Raw genomic sequence first — 18,715 nt, forward strand, 5'->3', positions numbered from 1 at the left:
AAATTTCTATTGGGAAGGGAAAACCCAGAACTCTCAGATTTGGGTTTTCCCACATATGCCAATATGACAACTCTAATAAAATGGAATTTTGAGAAAATGCTTTTCTTGGAGTTCATTGGTTTGGAAGTTGTAACGCTGACAATGGTCCAGCTATTCTCTGAATTGCCTTACGTAACCTAAAATAGATTGAAATAATATTATTTAACTGAGTGAATTATTCATCTTTTGGGGCAGAAGTCTTCAAAGAATTATTCAAAGCATACAGAGAATTATTCAGAAGAATTATTCAAGGAGACAGTACTTTCAGGGGTATATATTTGTATAGAACAGAACATTATCTGTCACTATTATATTTTATATTTGACACTGCAGCATATCATTTTCAATTGTATTACCCAGCATATATTCCAGCTATAAATTGCAATGTCAACATAAACATTATTAACTTCAGCAATTACAATTTTGTCTAAAGACAAAACAAGAGATGCCAGTGCTATAGTCAATAAAACAAGATGACTTTGCTTTTTACTATTTAAATCAGAGAACATTTCCTAATATTTTATTAATCAGTTATGTTTAAAACATATGACAAGTTAACATTATGTTGCTACTGGAGCAGCACAGGACAAAAATATTAGTATTTTTTAAAATTATTACTCAAATGTTTTCTCAATATCTGGTCCATTGTGCCCAGAGAATATGTTCCAATTTAATTTCTTAATAATTGAAGAACCTATGTATTCATCTATGTATTCATAAACATAAATATATCCATGTGTCTTTGAATTTCCATGTGTTTTTTGTAGAATCGTAAGCCACAGCCACCTGTGGAAAGCTCAGCTACCTGTGGTCATTAGACAGAGTACAGCTATGCTTCCACAGCAGCACATAAAATGCTATGCACTCAGTAACTGTAGCTTTTTCAAATACTACTCTGGGCAATGAGAAAGTCATATTAGGAGAGAGTGTTAATGCATAACCAAGTGTCAACAAGGAGGAATCTATGATTGTCTTATGCATGATCAGCACTGCACACAGAAGACAACTTATGCGCACACCATATGTGTTGGAATGGCAACTTTCAAAATTCCTGGCCAACATGAACAACACCTGGCACCTCAGAAAGTTATCGTCCTAACAAATTTAGCTGGAGTGGAGCTGAGGGATAAAATATTTGAAATAATGAGGATTGTATAATTGCTAACTAAAAATTAACAACAGAATTAAATAAAAGTTAATTAGAAGGAAGAATATTCTTATCAAAGTCCTACATGGTTTCCCAATGGAAAATTTCCTGTTAGCATTATAATTTGAATTTATGAACAGTAAAAACCATTTCCTATTGGGAATTTAATTTACCATTGCTAGTACTGGCAGCAAACTGTAGAATCATCCTATTACCTAGTTTCTGGATATCTGTAAGTAAAAATAGACACTTCACAGAGTGTATGGAATGTGTATCCTGAAACTTTAGACAAAATAATATGCTTCTGTCTTCTAAAACATCTCACATCTAAGTTGTCACCCAGAGAATAAATTTAATCATCATTATCATCTTTATTGTCATTGTACATATATACAATGAAATTGATTTAGCCTCTCTACTGGTGTTACTGAATGCAGTTGGGATTCAAAGTTAAATCACATTATCTGGTGAACTTAATTTGAGCTATAGGCAAAAAGGAGGAGTATATCAAATGCAAAATGAAAGTTAATTGTGATAAGAATTTAAAATAATTTTCATCTAATTCTCTCATAGATTCCCATATAGACAATATGTGAAATGTGTATGCAGAGAGCAATTTGCCTCTTGTGCAGAATATAGTATAGTTTATGGAGGGCGGAACTGGCGTCGCGGTGGTTGGACGGGCGATCTTGATCCTCCAAGATCACCATCAATATCTCAGCTGCTAGTCAGACCTAAACCGTCTTGTGGAGATGGTGATTAACAAGGGCACATCCTGTTGATCCCAGGGACATCGCAAAGTCCCTGGTTGATCCAGGGAAAGCCCTTTTTGCCGGCGGTGGAGAGGCAGCCTTCTAAGCTGCTGAAGCTGGTACAGCTCCAGTATGGAAGAGATTGGAAGAAAGTGTGTCAGTTTGGTGAGATGAACTTTTACTTATTATTTCTTGGAGAGAGCACCCTGAAAAAATTAAAGTGGACTAAAAATGAAGAGGAAAGAGTTTAAGCAGCGTTATTAATTGTCAAAGTGAAAGTTTTTTTCTTTTTTCCCCTTTTTATTGGAATTTTGAACTTGGCAAAGCTGTTTAACTTTAAGCTGGACTGGTACTTTTTAATCTTTTTATTTCTGTTTGTATTTCTTTCTCCTTTTTTAACAATCCTTTTGAAAATTCTTTTTTGATTAAGACTCTTCTGCTTGATTTAAGATTTATTTTTCTCCCTTTAAAAAAAAAGTGGGGGGAGATTTTACTTTTTTTCTTTTAGTTCCTGGCTGTAGATTGAGGAGGGGAAAGTGAAAGTGAAAGAAAGTAAGTAGCACTGCTGCCCAGAGGCTTGGATACATTATTTCTTTTTTCTTTCACTAGTTTGTGTTACAATCAAGGACTCTGAGCTGTGTATTGGAAAAGATAGAGATGGCAGTTTGTTTATTCAGGTGCTCATTTCTGAACAGGTACCTGCAGTCTGAAGTTGAAGTTGAAAGAAAGAGGATTGAAGTTATCTTGAAAAATTCTGAGCTGATTTATCAAAAAGCCTTGGATATTTGGTGGCAGGGGCTTGTTTTATATTACAATTGCTTTTTACCTTTTGCCTCCCTTTCTCCCTTTCATTAGTGGGGCTCTTTTTTCTCTTTAATTGGATTTTGACTTTTTAAACCAGGAACCAGAATATAAATCTTTTATTTTTGTTTCCTTTTTGTTTATTAAGAGGAACATATAGAATATTTCTCTTTCTCTTTTTCCCCTTTTTTATCGTTGATTTTTTACTTTTTACATTTACCATTGTAACTAATTAATAATTAATAATACCATTATTATTAATTATTAATTAATAATACCATTGTAACTATACAAGTGCCTGAAGACTTTCTTTTTTCTTTTTTCCTTTGGAGTGGCAACTGTTTGCCTTCGTCTTTTTTTCCCCTTTTTTCCTCTTTTTTTTCTTTTTCTCTCTCTCTCTCTCTTTCTTTACAAATTATAAGATGAGTAGAAAGACAACAGCTCCAGCTTCTTCAATACTAACCCCCTCACCATCTGGAGGACAATGATCTATACAGACAATATTACAACAGGAAAAAGAGAAAGAGAAGGAAGTGACATTACAGATGATTATGCAAGGTATCCAGAAGACTCAGCAAAAAATAGAAAAGGCAGATGAGAAAGTGGAAAATATTCAACAGATGATGATGAAATATGAAGACAGTTTTTAAAAAATTGAAGAAGAAGATATACAAGATAAGAAGATAAGAAAATTGGAGACATTGATATTAGATTGAGCGATGTCAAGAAGGGCAGATGTGAACTATTAGAATGGGAAATAGATAAATCAGAATTTTATCTAAGATTTCAAAATATAGAAGAAGGAAAAGATGAAAACCTTGCTGAAATAATGGCAGAAATATTGGCAGAAGCACTGGAAATAACCAAATGGAAGGGATGGATGAAGTGTTTCATGTCTATACAAGATATGCAACAAGGAATAGACTACCAAGAGAAGTTCACATTAGATTTACTAAGAAGATTATTAAGACAGATACTCCAGGTGGTGAGAGAGAAAACACTAAAATATAAAGACAAAGAAATTGTGGTGATGAAACAGATATCAAGAAAAGTAAGAGAGATAAGAAGACAATATTTATTCTTGACTAAAGAGTTACTTAAAAGAGGAGTAAATTACAGATGGTTGATGCCAGAAGGCCTCTTGTTCACTTGGCAGGAACAAAGACAGAATTGACACAGTTGAAAAAGCTGAGCTATTCTACTTAGAATACTTTAGAGGAAAGGAGGAAGAAGAAAGAAAGGAAGGGTCACTGACTGAATTTCAAGAGGAGTGTATAGCAGTAATTGAAAAAGAAAAGGAAGAAGGTGCAGTAGGCGGTGAACCCAGAGAACAATGAGAATTGCGACCTACTAGAGTAATAAAACCCTCTTACAAAGCTTAACATGGATGAAAGAAAATTGATTTTGATTAAATAATATGATATTAAAAGAAAAAGACTTTAAACAGAAAACAGAGAAAGAACTTGTTTTCTTCTTCAAAGAAAATAGAAAAGAGGATACATCTTTACAGAATCTCTGGGACACAATGAAGGCCTACACAAGAGGCTTGATAATAGATTATACTAGGAGAAGAAATAGAAAACAGAAAAAGACATTTAAGACATTAGACATTTAAGACATTAGAGGATGACTATAAAAGATTGGAAAAAGACTTACAGAAGTCCCCACAAAAAAATATATTAAAAATAAAATGGATATAATTAAACATAAAATGGGACTAATAGAAAAAGAAGAATTAGCACAAAAAGTTAAAAATGCCAAACAGAATTACTTTGAAGATGCAAACAAACCAGGCAGATGGTTAGCTTATAAACTGAAAAAGGAAAGAGAAGCAAGAAGGATTAGTCAGTTAATAAATAAAGAAGGACAGGTTTGCTATGGAAATGAGGAGAAGAAAACAATTATACAAGACAACAATGGAAAACTGTACTTTCAAGAGAATATTCAAGAAGAAAAAATTAAGCAGTATCTACAGAAAGCAAACCTACCTCAGATACCTAAAAATGTTGAAACAATGTTAGAAGGAAATATAACAATGATGGAATTAACAGAAGACTTTTAAAAAAAAACAGAATGTTGGGAAACACCAGGTCCAGATGGTTTACCAGTAGAATTTTACAAGACTTTTCATGAAATATTGAATCTTCATCTTTTAGAAGTTATGAATGAAGTTATGTTGAAGAAAAGAATACCAAAAACATTGTCAGAAGCATACATTACACTTATACTGAAGGAAGGTACCGGCCTGCAGCAAGTTAAAAATTATACACCTATATCTCTGTTGAACTCAGACTATAAAATATTTGCTTCAATTTTGGCAGAAAGACTAAAAAGATACTTAAATAATTGTATTCATACTGATCAAAATGGATTTCTGCCAGTGAGACAAATCAAAGACAATGTGAGAATTATTCTGGATACTCTGGAATATTATGAAGCACACCCTGAAAAGCAAATGGCCTTGATGTTTCTAGATGCACAAAAAGCCTTTGACAATGTGAGTTGGCAATTTATTTTACTGCAATTGATACAAATGGGCTTTGGTAAAAAAATTATCCAAGCCATTGAAACAATATATATACCATGAACAAACTTCAAAGGTGATGGTGAATGGAGAATTAACAGAATCTATAGATATAAGAAAAGGGACAAGGCAAGGCTGTCCATTATCACCTCTGCTGTTTGTGTTAACACTGGAAGTGTTGAACAGGAATATTAGAGAAGAAAGAGAAATAAAAGGAAGAAAATTAAAAAGGAGGAATATAAATTGCAAGCTTTTGCAGATGACCTGGTATTTATATTAGAAGAAAACAGCACCCAAATTAATAGAAAAAATAGAAGACTATGGAAAAGTAGCAGGTCTGAGAATAAATAAAGACAAAACAAAGATATTAACAAAGAATATGTTAGCAAAGCGAAAGAAACAGTTGGAAGAAAATTTAAAAATACAGGTTACGAACAAGATTAAATATTTAGGGATACATATTACACCAAGATGTAGTACACTGAAAGAAGATAACTATGTTAAACTCAAACAGCAGATTGCAACAGATTTGATAAAATGGGAAAAACTGCAGCTATCATTGATTGGGAGAATATCTACAATTAAGATGAATATATTGCCTAGAGTTTTATATTTATTCCAGACAATTCCTATTCAACTAGGGAAAGAGTTTTTTGAAAATTTAAATAGAATTGTGTTGAAATATATCTGGCAGGGTAAAAAAGCAAGAATAAAATTAAAACTGTTACAAGATGCAAGAATAAGAGGAAGGTTTGCCTTGCCCAATTGGGAGCTATATTACCAGGCATCAAGTTTGATGTGGGTAAAGGAATGGATAACACTAAGGAACAGTAGATTACTGACTTTAGAAGGCCATGACTTGCTGTTGGGATGGCATGCCTTTCTCTGGTATAAGGGAATAAAACACGGGTATTTTATATTTGAGAGGCATTGTTTTTGAACTGGGAGAAGATAAAAAGACAATATTACTTAAAAATTCCAACATGGATATCAACTATTGAAGCTTTTTCTTATCCAATAATATATAAAAAGGAACAAACAGTTAGATATGGTGAGATGTTGAATTAAAAGGGTGAACTTAAATCTATGCAAGCGTTAGAAGAACAAGGTGTAAAAATGAATTGGTTTTCATATTTGCAAATACAATCTAGGTTTGATAACGACTCTAAAGCAGAAGGTATTTATGATAAGTTGACTGATTTAGATAAAATTTTGATGGGTACTGATGAAAAGGTAATTAAAAAACTTTATGGACATCTATTAGAATTTAAATTGGAGGAGGAACAGTTAAACCATGACTGCTTGGGGGAAAATTTTTGGATATGGGATTGATTTAGAAAAATGGCAAAAATTGTGTCTCAAAATTATAAAATGACGATGTCAACTGCATATAAAGAAAATTTGTATAAGATGTTTTACAGGTGGCACCTGCCCCCGACGAGACTTGCGAGAATGTTTAAGAATACATCGGATAAATGCTGGAAATGTCATCAGATAGCTGATTCATATTACCATATGTGGTGGACATGTTCGGACGTAAAGAAATATTGGACTAAAATCCACACGTGGTTGGAAAAAATGATAAAACATATAGATTTTAAACTAGAGATTTTTTTATTGGGAGTCATATGGGACATATATGAAGAAATATTGAAATATTTGATTGTAAATGTTTTAACAGTGGCTAAAATTGTATTTGCGAAGAACTGGAAAAATGACAAAATACCTATGCAGGAGGAAGTTATTAAAAAATTATGGACTGTGCTGAAATGAGTAAACTGACATTTAAAATTAGAGAAGAAGAAGAAAAGCAATTTTATATGATATGGGATTTTTTTTATCAATGATTGGATAAAAAGACATGGTAAGGTAACCGAACAGATAATTTTGTTATAGAAGTTTAATAGACCGATACAAAATATAATGTAGACATATATAACCATTGGATGACAGCATAATATAATATTGATGGAATAAATAGCAGGATAATTAATAATTGATAGATAAGCATATGTTAGTTTGACAATGTGAGACTGATAAATTGTGAACAATGATTATGAAAGGATCGCACAAAAGATTCTAAACCAACTGACATACTGTATGTACAAAATCGAAGATGGTTTTATGTTTTTTTATGTATTGTCTGTGTATGTATTTCTTAAAATAAACATATATATATATATAAAGTATATATATAGTATAGTTTATAAATTGTATGTAAAATGCCAATCTTGCTATGGATCAATAATGGAAAATGGCATCTCAGAATTCTTTTTAAGAACTGAATATCCAGATATGTCTGGATATGTATATCGGATGCATGTCAAGCTCCGTTCCAAAGTCAGAAAGTCAGCGTTGGTTTTGTTCTGAAATTCAGACAGCATAACTCACTAAACTGAATTAGAATTAGAATTCGTTTATTGGCCAAGTGTGATTGGACACACAAGGAATTTGTCTTGGTGCAAATGTTCTCAGTATACATAAAAGAAAAGATACATTCATCAAGAGTCAAGAATCATAAGGTACAACACTTAATGATAGCCATAGGGTACAATAAGCAATCAAATCATACTAGGAAACAGTCAATATAAACCATAAGGATACAAGCAGCAAAGTTACAATCATACAGTCACAGGTGGGAGGGAATGGATGATAAGGAGTGATGAGAAGATTAATAGTAATAGTAGTGCAGACTTTGTAAATAGTTGAACAGTGTTGAGGGAATTATTTGTTTAGCAGAATGATGGCTTTCGGGAAACTGTTCTTGTGTCTAGTTGTTTTGGGGTGCAGTGCTCTATAGCATCATTTTGAGGGAAGGGGCTCTAGGCTCAATAGAGCAATATATTTTTAATAGTGGGCTAGCAATATCTGAAGTACTTATGGAGTCCATGAAGGGCAGGTACCAAATGCTTTCCCTTTTCATCACAAAATTGCATATATGCTATTAAGAAAAAGGGCTCCCATTTTAAATGTCATAATAAAGATCCCACTTAATTTTGCCTTTAAAGTTGTACATAGCTTTGTACCAAGAAAGGGTTTGGGAAACAATTTACTTCTTTTTTAGTTGCCTCCCTTTCCTTAATCACAGTACAACACCATCCCAGTAAACAATTCTTTCACATGAAATTTGACAGACCATTATGGAAATAGAATCTAAAATTGCAAAACAGCCACTTATAATGCTACTTCTAGTGCTCTTCCTGATTAAATTAACACAGAGATGATGCTACCCATACTGGTTGACCTGAGAAGTCCACAATACAGTAAAGAAACAAATGGTAATGAGTTAATCAGAATCCCTATTAATGAGTTATGACTGTTCTAGAATAGCATTTTTCAATCTTAACACTTTTAAGATGTGTGGACTTTAGCTCCTAGAATTTTTATTATTTATCTATTAATTTTAATCTTACTTTTACTACTTTATAAATAACTCAAGGGATCAAACATACATAATACTCTTTCTTCCTTGTGTTTTCCTCACAACAGCCCTGTCAGGTTGGGCTCACAGAGAGTGACTGGTCCATAATCACCCAGCTAGCTTTCATGCCTAAAGTTGGACTAAGAACTCACAGTCTATATAATTTGTAGGCCAGCACCTTAACCACTAACCAAGACTAGCCTGGTACAAGTCATCAATACATTTGCTCAGCTAACACTATTATCGCTAATTCCCCAAACAATATGCTATGCTACTCTCACTCATCCTTCCTTCCCTAGTATTCCCCACAAGCCTATCTCCCAGGGGCCTTCAAACCATCCAGAACCATCACCAATCAAAGTCTTCCACCCTGGGAGATCATCCCCATTGTCATTCTTTCACTCCATAAAAAATGCAGAGCATTTCTGGATTTCACCCAGAAAGCACATTCTAGAAGCTCCCCATTTCTCCAGTCTAATCTTATCTGGTCTGCTACATTTTTCTTGGTTAGTTACCCTGTAATTCCTGATCCAGCTTGTCCATGGAATTTACTCATCAAACTCCTGATGGTGGCCCCCAGGCCCTGCGCAGTTATCCATAGTCAACTGTTTCCTTCAGTGATGGTAATTCACAGTGCATCAACTTTGCCACAATTAATTCCACCACTGTCGTCTGATCTAGTTCCAAGAACTGCCGGGAAGCTTCTCATCCCTGCTTCTAGCATTGCTCCACTTGCCACCCCTCTTCTGAAAATGGTGATGGCAATAAATTTCCTTTGTAGTCCCCCAATCTCTTGCTGGAGCTAAGCAGACCCTCTCTGGCCATTACACTGGTCAACAACAGAGGCTTGCAATTCACCCTGGAACAGCACTCAGAGAAATCAAGAAGCAAAGAGTGGTCCTCTCCAAAATAGATCACATATAATCTCTCTTCTTTGAAATAAACCTTGTGTAGAAATTATTTAAGATTCCATAAAAGCCTTTTAAAGAGATCCTAATACTTTTGGTCTGAGGTTTTCAGCGCTGACAAAATTCATGACATGAGTAAAAGGTGATTAGATTTCGGTATGATACCAATTTCACACACTGCTATTAAGAGTTTATAACTGCTATTGCTTCTATAATTATAGGGAATAATATATGAAATTATGTTTGGTATGCATGTAAAACTATGCTCCCAAAAGAGATACTTTCTTGGCAACGCAACACAAACCTTGCCTTTTGATATTCCGTCTGTTACTAATATATCTCAGTCTTCTCTTACAGTAACAGTGAGAATATCCTGAAGTAAGTTTTCTTAGCAAAAACAGCTTGGTTATTTATATCATATTACTCTACAGAATAGTTTTACTAACCTTAAAGGCTAATGAATGTTAAAATAGTTATTTCCTAACTATCAGGATGTCCATAAACCCAAGCAGGCAATATAGAATTTCTATTATAAAGAGGGTCATATTTTATAACTATGATTATGATCATAGCGTAATAGAAACTAGAGAGTGAGTTTGGTGTAAAAGTTAAGGTACAAGGTCAGAAATGAGGGGACTATGAGTTCTAGTCCTGCTTTAGTCATATCTAGATGACTTTGGGTTAATCACTCACTCTCAGCCATAGGAAGCAAAGCAGGCAATGGCAAACTACTTCTGATATCTTGCCAAGGAAACTCAGGAACTCCTCTAGGAAATTTCCAAGAGTCAACATCGATTTGAACACACTCACACAAAATAGAAACTAGCACCAAAATCTACAATACAAGTACTCTGAAATCAAAGGGATTTACTTGTTCCATATTAGACATGACAGGAATTGCAGAAAAAAATCCCATACTAAATAGCTTACTAAAAGCTATCAAAGGAAAACCCTATAATATTGTTTTCACATCCACTGCTTACTAAAATTACACTCTTACATTATATTTCTTTACTGATTGATTAACCATATTTAAAAGATATCCATGTCTGCAATTTGGGGAAATCTTTGACACTTTCCTTGAATCAAGCTCCTTTTTTCTAGTCTCTAATAGTACAAAGATTGCAGCAATTCAGTTGGCAAAGAGGTAATTTGATTCACATTAAACATGTTTAAAATAGGCATTTCTACATTCCATTTAGTTGGACTCTAGAAAGGATGGTGGAATTGTTCCATGTATTATATTGGAGGAAGAACATTTTATAGCTGGCTCCCAAGTAGAATCTGTTTGGAGAATTAATTCAAGCACAGTTATTCAACTCAGCTTTCTAGATTTACATCATATATAAAACCACAAACTAATCACGACAACTTTTCACAACTTGCTAGGCTAAAATATGATAGATTATTGTGCTTTATATACACAAGTAAAAAAGTCAAATTTAGCCTTATCAGATCTAACTGAGAAGTCTTAATTTCAGAAGACAATGTAGTACTCCTAATCTAAACCAGGAAGTGTTTTTAAAAAACAAAAGAAATATAGACACAGTTGGAACAAGAACAAAGTTGCCTCCCTAAACATACACATTTTAAAAATTTGTTGGTTTTAATTAGCAAGGCTAGAGTTAATGTGTTTAGTAGATTATTTTAATTTTCCTGCTTTCATCACTGCTGTGTTCCAGTACTTCCCAAACATGAAAACAATTATAAATTGCTTTACTCTTTCATCTCCTATTGTTATATGACAATTATTGAGGAACCACGGAATGAATTATCGTTTCTTACCACCAAATAAGCAACTCAAAGAAGAAAAGAAAAACACTTTCATTTTTTCAAAGCTAATAAATTTATTTCAGATTTTTCACATGTGCTGTAGTTAGTATGCATATTAAAGCTTTTACAGCATTTATTTATCAAGTTTATAAATTGCTTCAATTCAGTTGGACTGTAGTAGAACATAACCTTGAACCCTGGTTAAAGTACAGTATTTCAAGAAAACTCTGCCCACAATCCGAAGTTTGATCCTGATGGGGCTCAAAGATGATTCAGCCTTCCATCCTTCTGAGGTCAGTAAAATGAGGACCTGGATTTTTGGGGTAAATATGCTGACTCTATAAACCTCTTCAAGAGGGCTGAAACACATTATGAAGCAGTATATAAGTCTAAGTGCTACTATTGCTATTGAGACAGCCGCAAATTTGATTGAGTTAAAAAAAAGGCCCATTGACGGCATCAAAGCTTATTTTCTTCCATTTTGATGGTGCAAGTCATCCTCTTCAGTTCAGTGTGAACTCAGCTCAGCTCCACTAAGAGTTAGGACATGAAAGCTAGGACCATTCATTGCTCCCGATATAAGGCCCTCATACAGCCCACATTTATTTGAATAAAAAAGTTACTAAGGATTCAGCATGAATACAGCCAATATATCGTTTATAGTGGCATCTGTGGAGGTGATGATAGTCAAAACCTGCAGAAAGGAGATAGATGCAATGGCACAATCTAAGCTCCAAGACTTTTCTACCTGTATTAATGTCACCTGCACATACAAAAGGGGTAGGGCTTCGATTGTGATGTTAACCATGTCATCTTTCAGACCACAGCCCTTGTCTTCCTATAAACACCCTTTGTACTTTCTGATTATCCATATACAGCTTCCTTTATCTCAATGAATTATTTCCTGATGCAGGCAAAAAATAATTTTAAAAAATTGTTTTATTAAAGCTTTTGTTCCTTTAATAAGTCTAGTGATAGTCAATACCAGAATAAAAATCATGTAAATTTGTCCCAAACATATATTCTTTGCTAGTGTTCACAGATACATTATCATAGGATAGCATTCTTCAAACTGCTATCACGTATGGGACTCACATTTTCAGAATTACAGCTACTGGCCATGCTAATTGGGGATTTTTGGAGATATAGGCCTCAACCTATCCAGCGGGCCTAAGCTGAGGAAGACTACTATGAGTAGTTTATAATGCTTTCCTATCTTCACAGCTGGCATTCCTCTCTTTCTGATTATTATGGTCTAATGCATTAATCTACTGATTTTCTTCAAGCCTATTCTATTGAGAATTATGGCACAGTATCTTGTGAAGGGTTGACAATTTTTACACTAAGCAAATGTATTTAAACTCAGCATATAAAAGATTTTAAATGGCTAGAAGTCTATGAAGATGAATAATTCCAATCAGTTTAGATGACTATAATTTTGTTAACTATTTTTCTAAATACTATTATTGAAACGTATTATTTTGCTTGAAAATCAAACTAAAATTGGATTTTGTCCTTTCTGATGGACAATGATGAATTATGAAAGAGTAGATAAAACTAATAAAGCAGATCAAGTCTTGACCCGCATATACAATTGAATTGACATATTCCTTTAAGAGCACAGAATGATCCATCTACCAGATGCATCATTGTTCTCCACTCTGTTTTAACTGACAGCCTCCAATTCAGAGCCATTTGTATGAATGAGTTTGCCATCTCTATAAATGCAAGCCTAGCTACTAAATTGTCAAGAACAGAGAGTGAATGTAGGGAAATTGCCACAGGCGATTGAATAAAATTAACCCATACTATGACAAGATGACACTCTGACAATTTAATTGCTGCATCCCATCTATAATTAAATACTGCATCTGAAAGCAGCTACGAAGTTGGAAAAAAATATAAGGCTAAACCTACATGCAAGAAAATCACAAATACCTTTAAGAAAACACTTCATTATTTTTCAGATCACACAATGTAAAATACTACAGTAAAATGAAGTACAGTATGTTCCAACTCGATTAATGTATGGGATTCAATAAACAGGGAATGAAGATCCTGATCTCAGAGGTTGCTGAATACCAGTTCCCCAAAGCCTCAGCTAAGATCTAGTGCAGCAGTTCCCAAAATGTGCCCTGGGGACCCCTGGGGGATATAAAAGACTCTTTCAGCGGGTCTACAATGTCAAATAAATATCTTAACATTTTTCAATTTTAATTTTTAATTTAGTAGTACAATAGTGGTAAATATAACCGATATAAACCAAAAATCAATCATTGTTAAGTATGTAAAGGAGTTCTGAAAACAAAATGTTTGAGAACTGCTAAAGACATAGGTATCCATGATGATCATCATCCACATGATGAACATTGTAACGTTGTGATGTGAGCTCAGCCTCAGCCTTTTGTATATGCATTGTCTGTAATGTTCATAAGGGATAGAAACATGAGGCACAATGCTAATTTGGTTATGAAGATGAAACCATTGGATTCTGCGGATGCCTCTCTCTGGAGTGTCACAAGTCCCTACCCTTGATGTTCAGGGCTCAGCATTCTTATATAACAGTGATAAGAAACCTGTGACCTCCTAAGTATTGCTGAATTAGAAATCCATGTTTCTTTCATTACTGTCCAAGCTACCTCTAGATTGCTATACTTGCTGTAAGACCATCTTCATTCTTACACCAGTCCAATTATGGGGTTCAAGCCTACCCTTTATTTGCCATATTGGTAATACAAAGTTACCAGGGTCAAGCCTCATCCCTGGGATTATATTTCTCAAGAAACTTTTCCCAAGTTTCAAATCAGATGTCTACTGGCAGTAACACCAATACCTTTTTATAGCTCTTGAACAGCTGTTTATTTTTATTCATTTTATTAATTACATTTATACAACCATCCATCCCACAAGAAGCAACTCTGGGTGGCATTTGCAATACTGTAAAGCATGATCACTGAGAAGAACCTCTTTGTCTAGAAGCAGAATAGCTATCTATGCAGGAGCTTTCTAGGAGTATCTGGCTGAGTCAAACTGAAGACAGTGTTGGGCCCAAAAGACACTTCTGTTTCATGAGCACCTCTTGACTGTTAGTTCCACTCGCAAATATTAATGCAGGATAGAGAGCAAAATATAAAGCCATCATCTTGCAAGATTCATGCAGATTTTAAGGACAAATGAATCCAAGTTTCACTTTTTGAAATGTCCGTAAGTAACAGTTGAAAATACAAAGAAGAAATGTGCTAACTACGAAGCTCATGGAAAGAACAGTGAGCAGAACTCAGCTAAGGCAACATCCCCTTTCATTTCAAACTTCTTTTCGAATTAATATCCACCTTCACAGCAGGGTTGAGAAAAAATATAACGGCAGCTCCTTTAGCTGAAGAAATATGGTATCTCTGTAGGTTTATGGGCTCTGAGTTTTATCTTACAGGATTTGGACCATGTTCTCACTTTCAGTTTTCTGCGCTCTCTGTCCTTTCCTTTGAGCCAGTTAAGGTCACAGCTGCTTGACTGTACAATAATCCAGTGTTTGAGCAGACATTTATTTTTAAACTTGTCCACCCAGAAATCCAGAGTTAAAAAAAGAAAGAGGGCAAAAAGAACACTCATTCAAAAGTTAGTGTGGATTTTTTTAAAAAATTCAATAAAATATTTTTGAAGGAAATAATTGTAATGTAGATGTGCAAGGAATATCTCGTTGGCAAGTGAGGTCAGGAAGCAAAGCTAACCCTGTTTTTTTCCCCTACCCAGATAGTTAAAAAAGAATTCCACATCAATGAGAATGGAACAAACCTAAGGAAAAAGTATAATATTCCAAGAAAACTGCAGCACTGTACAACAGTGGCCTCATGCCTGATATCTTTCAAACACATCAACAGCTTTGCCCATTGGAAGATGATTAAAATGTTCAAAACGGGAATGAAGATGTTCACTTGGAGCTCTTAGTAAACGTTGTTATAACATTCTCTCATATTTGTTCTTTGTTTTATTACAGAAAAGCAGTTGCGCTGCAGTGGGACCTGTCATCCATCATAAGCATGGTTCACTGTAAAGCATAAATGCTGATCCCTAGCACTTCCCAGCATAGTGACTGGTAGGTAATTTACGGATATATTACTAAGCTAAATTTCATTCCCCAGTCAAGGTTTGCTGAGCTATGGCTTGGTTCACACGGAATTCTAAACATCAATTTCTTGTCCAACGTTATTACTGAGCTCATGCATCATAAGAAGCAAAAAATAAAGCTCATCCTATTATGGCTCAATGCAATATATCTTCCCCAGGATGAAAGCCACTCTAGATGATTTTAATCAGTCTGATTTTAATCTTTTCTGATTAAACTCCTAACTAAACTCACGGAATTTTCAAATAAGATAGCGTGGACAATACACATTGCTTTAGGTTCCTCATCTCCTAGTTAGGCACTGATTTTTTTTTTCCTCTAGATACCACCAGCTGTCATAAGTCATTATAAATCTGGATGGGAAAAGTGCATGCACATTAGCTTCACAGAAGGAAGGGAAGTGCGGTTTGGAAAACTACACACATAAACACAATATCAGATCTCCCCATCAGGCTGTGAACAGATAGCATTAGCCATTCGCAACCACGTGCCCTCTACGGCTAAAAAAAAATCAAATGCGGCTAAAAAAAACCAAAAAAAAGAACCCCAAGCGAGGAAAGGACATTCTGGCAATCCATCTGTCCATAGCCCCCTATGCAAAATCCGTGCTTATTCTGCCACTCTCTTTCCACATCCCAGCATTCATTCCCCTTTTGCTCTGGTGTCTCCTCGGCTAATTGCTAACACGGTCTCTTCCTCCCCTCTCCCCCCCTCCCCGCCCCAGAACCTGCCGTGTCCCTCCCGTTATCCCCCAACGTCGGAATCCACCGATCTCGCACACAAAGCAACCTCCATCCTAAGCAAGCACTTGGGCGGCTCCCCGCGCCCTCCTCGTTCTCGGTAGCACGCGCCAAGAAATAAGGGGGGTTGTCAAAAAAATCATATCCTACCAGGCCGGATTGCGGGTTGAGGGGCGGAGGAGAGAACCCCGTCTGGCCCTCGTCCCTCCCCAGCCAGTCAGCTCAGCGCCCTTGCCATGTCTTGAACCCGCTTGAGGGGGGGCGCGACCTGCCAAGCCCCTACCCGTCCTCTCTCTCTCTCTCTCTCTCTTTCTGCCGGTGGGGCTACAGCCGTGAGGAAAAAAGCAAAGCGGCGGGCCAACTGTCTCTACATCCGAGGGACCAGTCGCGCCTTGCAAAGAGAAGCCCGTTGCGCCGAAGCCGCCGCTGGTCCCAGCTTGAAAACAAGCAGCTCCAGCAACGGCAGCGGGGAGCGCCAAGCAACTTACAGGCTCCGCCGAAGGAGGCAAAAGGGTTTTCTCGCTTCGCTCTCCCTCGAGCCCTCGCTTCCTCGAGCGCGCGCCGCCGCCGCGCGCCACTTGCCCAGCTCGCGCTCACAACTCCTCCGCGCGCCAGGAGGGAACTGCAACAGCCAACAGCAGCAGCAGCGGCGGCGGCGGCAGCAGCAGCGGCGGCAGCTGCCCCCCACCTACCCACCCACCCCCGGAGGCAGGCAGAGACTGCGGCGGCGGCGGCTGGTTGGGGCACGGAGGCGCCTCTCCTGTGTTTCAAGGCGGCCGCAGCACCTGTGACCGCTTGTCACCTAGGAGCGCCCGCCTTCAGCGGCTCTTTCTCCTCCTCCTCCTTCTCTCTCTCTCGCTCTCTCTCTCCTCCCTTCACTCTCTAGTAACTGCGTCGCCCCCTGACGGGGAAACTGTTCGGTCTCGACGCCAGCCTTAGCCAGAAAAGGGAAAGGGAGACGAGGCGGCGGCAGGCTTATTGCAGAGGCGGTTTTGCCCCTTCTCGCCTCGTCAGCAAGAGCAGCGCCGCTTAAAGAATGCAGAAGGAGCCGAGGTTCGGGCCTTTCTCAAGAGAGGCAGGTCGGCTCAGATGGCAGCAGGCGAGGCGCTGCCTCCTCTTGCCGGATGAGCGAGCGGCCGTTGGCTGGGGGTTGTGTGGAGGGCGACCCCGGGACCGCGCTACTACAGGACTGAGTGGCCAGAGGTGGAGTGACGTCACTGGGTTCTGAGCTAGTGAAGTCCTTACTTCTGGGCGAACTGGGCGGTGGGAGAGCTTGAGGATCCTGCTGGGGAGAGTAGAATAGAACAGCAGCTTTTTAATCACTTTGGAAATTGCCTGTTAGCTACTTCTAAACCATTAGAAACCTCCCTCCTTTGAAAAAAAGGAATGGAATGGAATAGCTGAGTTGGAGGTCTTCTAGTCCAACCCTTCTGCTTAGGCAGGGAACCCTCAGACAAATGGTTCTCCAATCTTTTCTTAAAAGCATCTACAATTGGAGCATTCGCAATTTTGGGAGGCAAGTTGTTCCACTGATTCATTGTTCTGACTGTCAAGAAATTTCTCCTTCATTCTAGATTGCTTCTTTCCTTGATCAGTTTCCATCCATTGTTTTAGGTGCTTTGGAAAATAGCTTGATTCCCTCTTCTTTGTGGCAACCTCTGAGATGTTGGAACACTGCTATCATGTCACCCCTAGTCCTTCTTTTCATCAAACTAGACATACCCAAGAGGACAGTCCTTCAAATTTTCATCTTTTAAATGGATAGCTGGGATCTTGCAGGCATATTCCTTTCTCCCTCAGTTACTGACATGCAATGGAATGTTGTATAGAATAGAATAGAATTCTTTATTGGCCAAGTGTGATTTTGGACACAAAGAATTTGTCTTGGTGTAAATACTCTAAGTATACATAAAAGAAAAGATACATTCGTCAAGAGTCAAGAATCATAAGGTACAATACTTAATGATAGTAATAGGGTACAATAAGCAGTCAAATCATAGTAGGAAACAGTCAATATAAATCGTAAGGATACAAGCAACAAAGTTATAATCATACAGTCACAGGTGGGAGTGGATGGTTGATAAGGAGTGATGAGAAGATTAATAGTAATAATAGTGCAGACTTTGTAAATAGTTGAACAGTGTTGAGGGAATTATTTGTTTAGCAGAGTGATGGCATTTGGGGGAAAAAACTGTTCTTGTGTCTAGTTGTTCTGGTGTGCAATGCTCTATAGCGTCATTTTGAGGGAAGGAATTGAAACAGTTTATGTCCGGGATGTGAGGGGTCTGTAAATATTTTCACAGCCCTCTTTTTGGCCAAGCTCTCCTTATTTTAAGAGTTCTCAATCGGAGGCAATTACCAATATTCCTGTAATGTTCATAACTTGCTCTGTCATGCCTTCTTTTGGGGAAAGACTCTCAGCGATCCAGACCTAAGTGATACTTAAGCAGGGGAAGAAACTTTAAACACATTCCATGAACATAAAAG

The sequence above is a fragment of the Pseudonaja textilis genome, chromosome 1 (assembly GCF_049901715.1).
Source record: "Pseudonaja textilis isolate UNSWEBS1 chromosome 1, rPseTex1.2, whole genome shotgun sequence".
NCBI classification, from domain to species: Eukaryota; Metazoa; Chordata; class Lepidosauria; order Squamata; family Elapidae; genus Pseudonaja; species Pseudonaja textilis.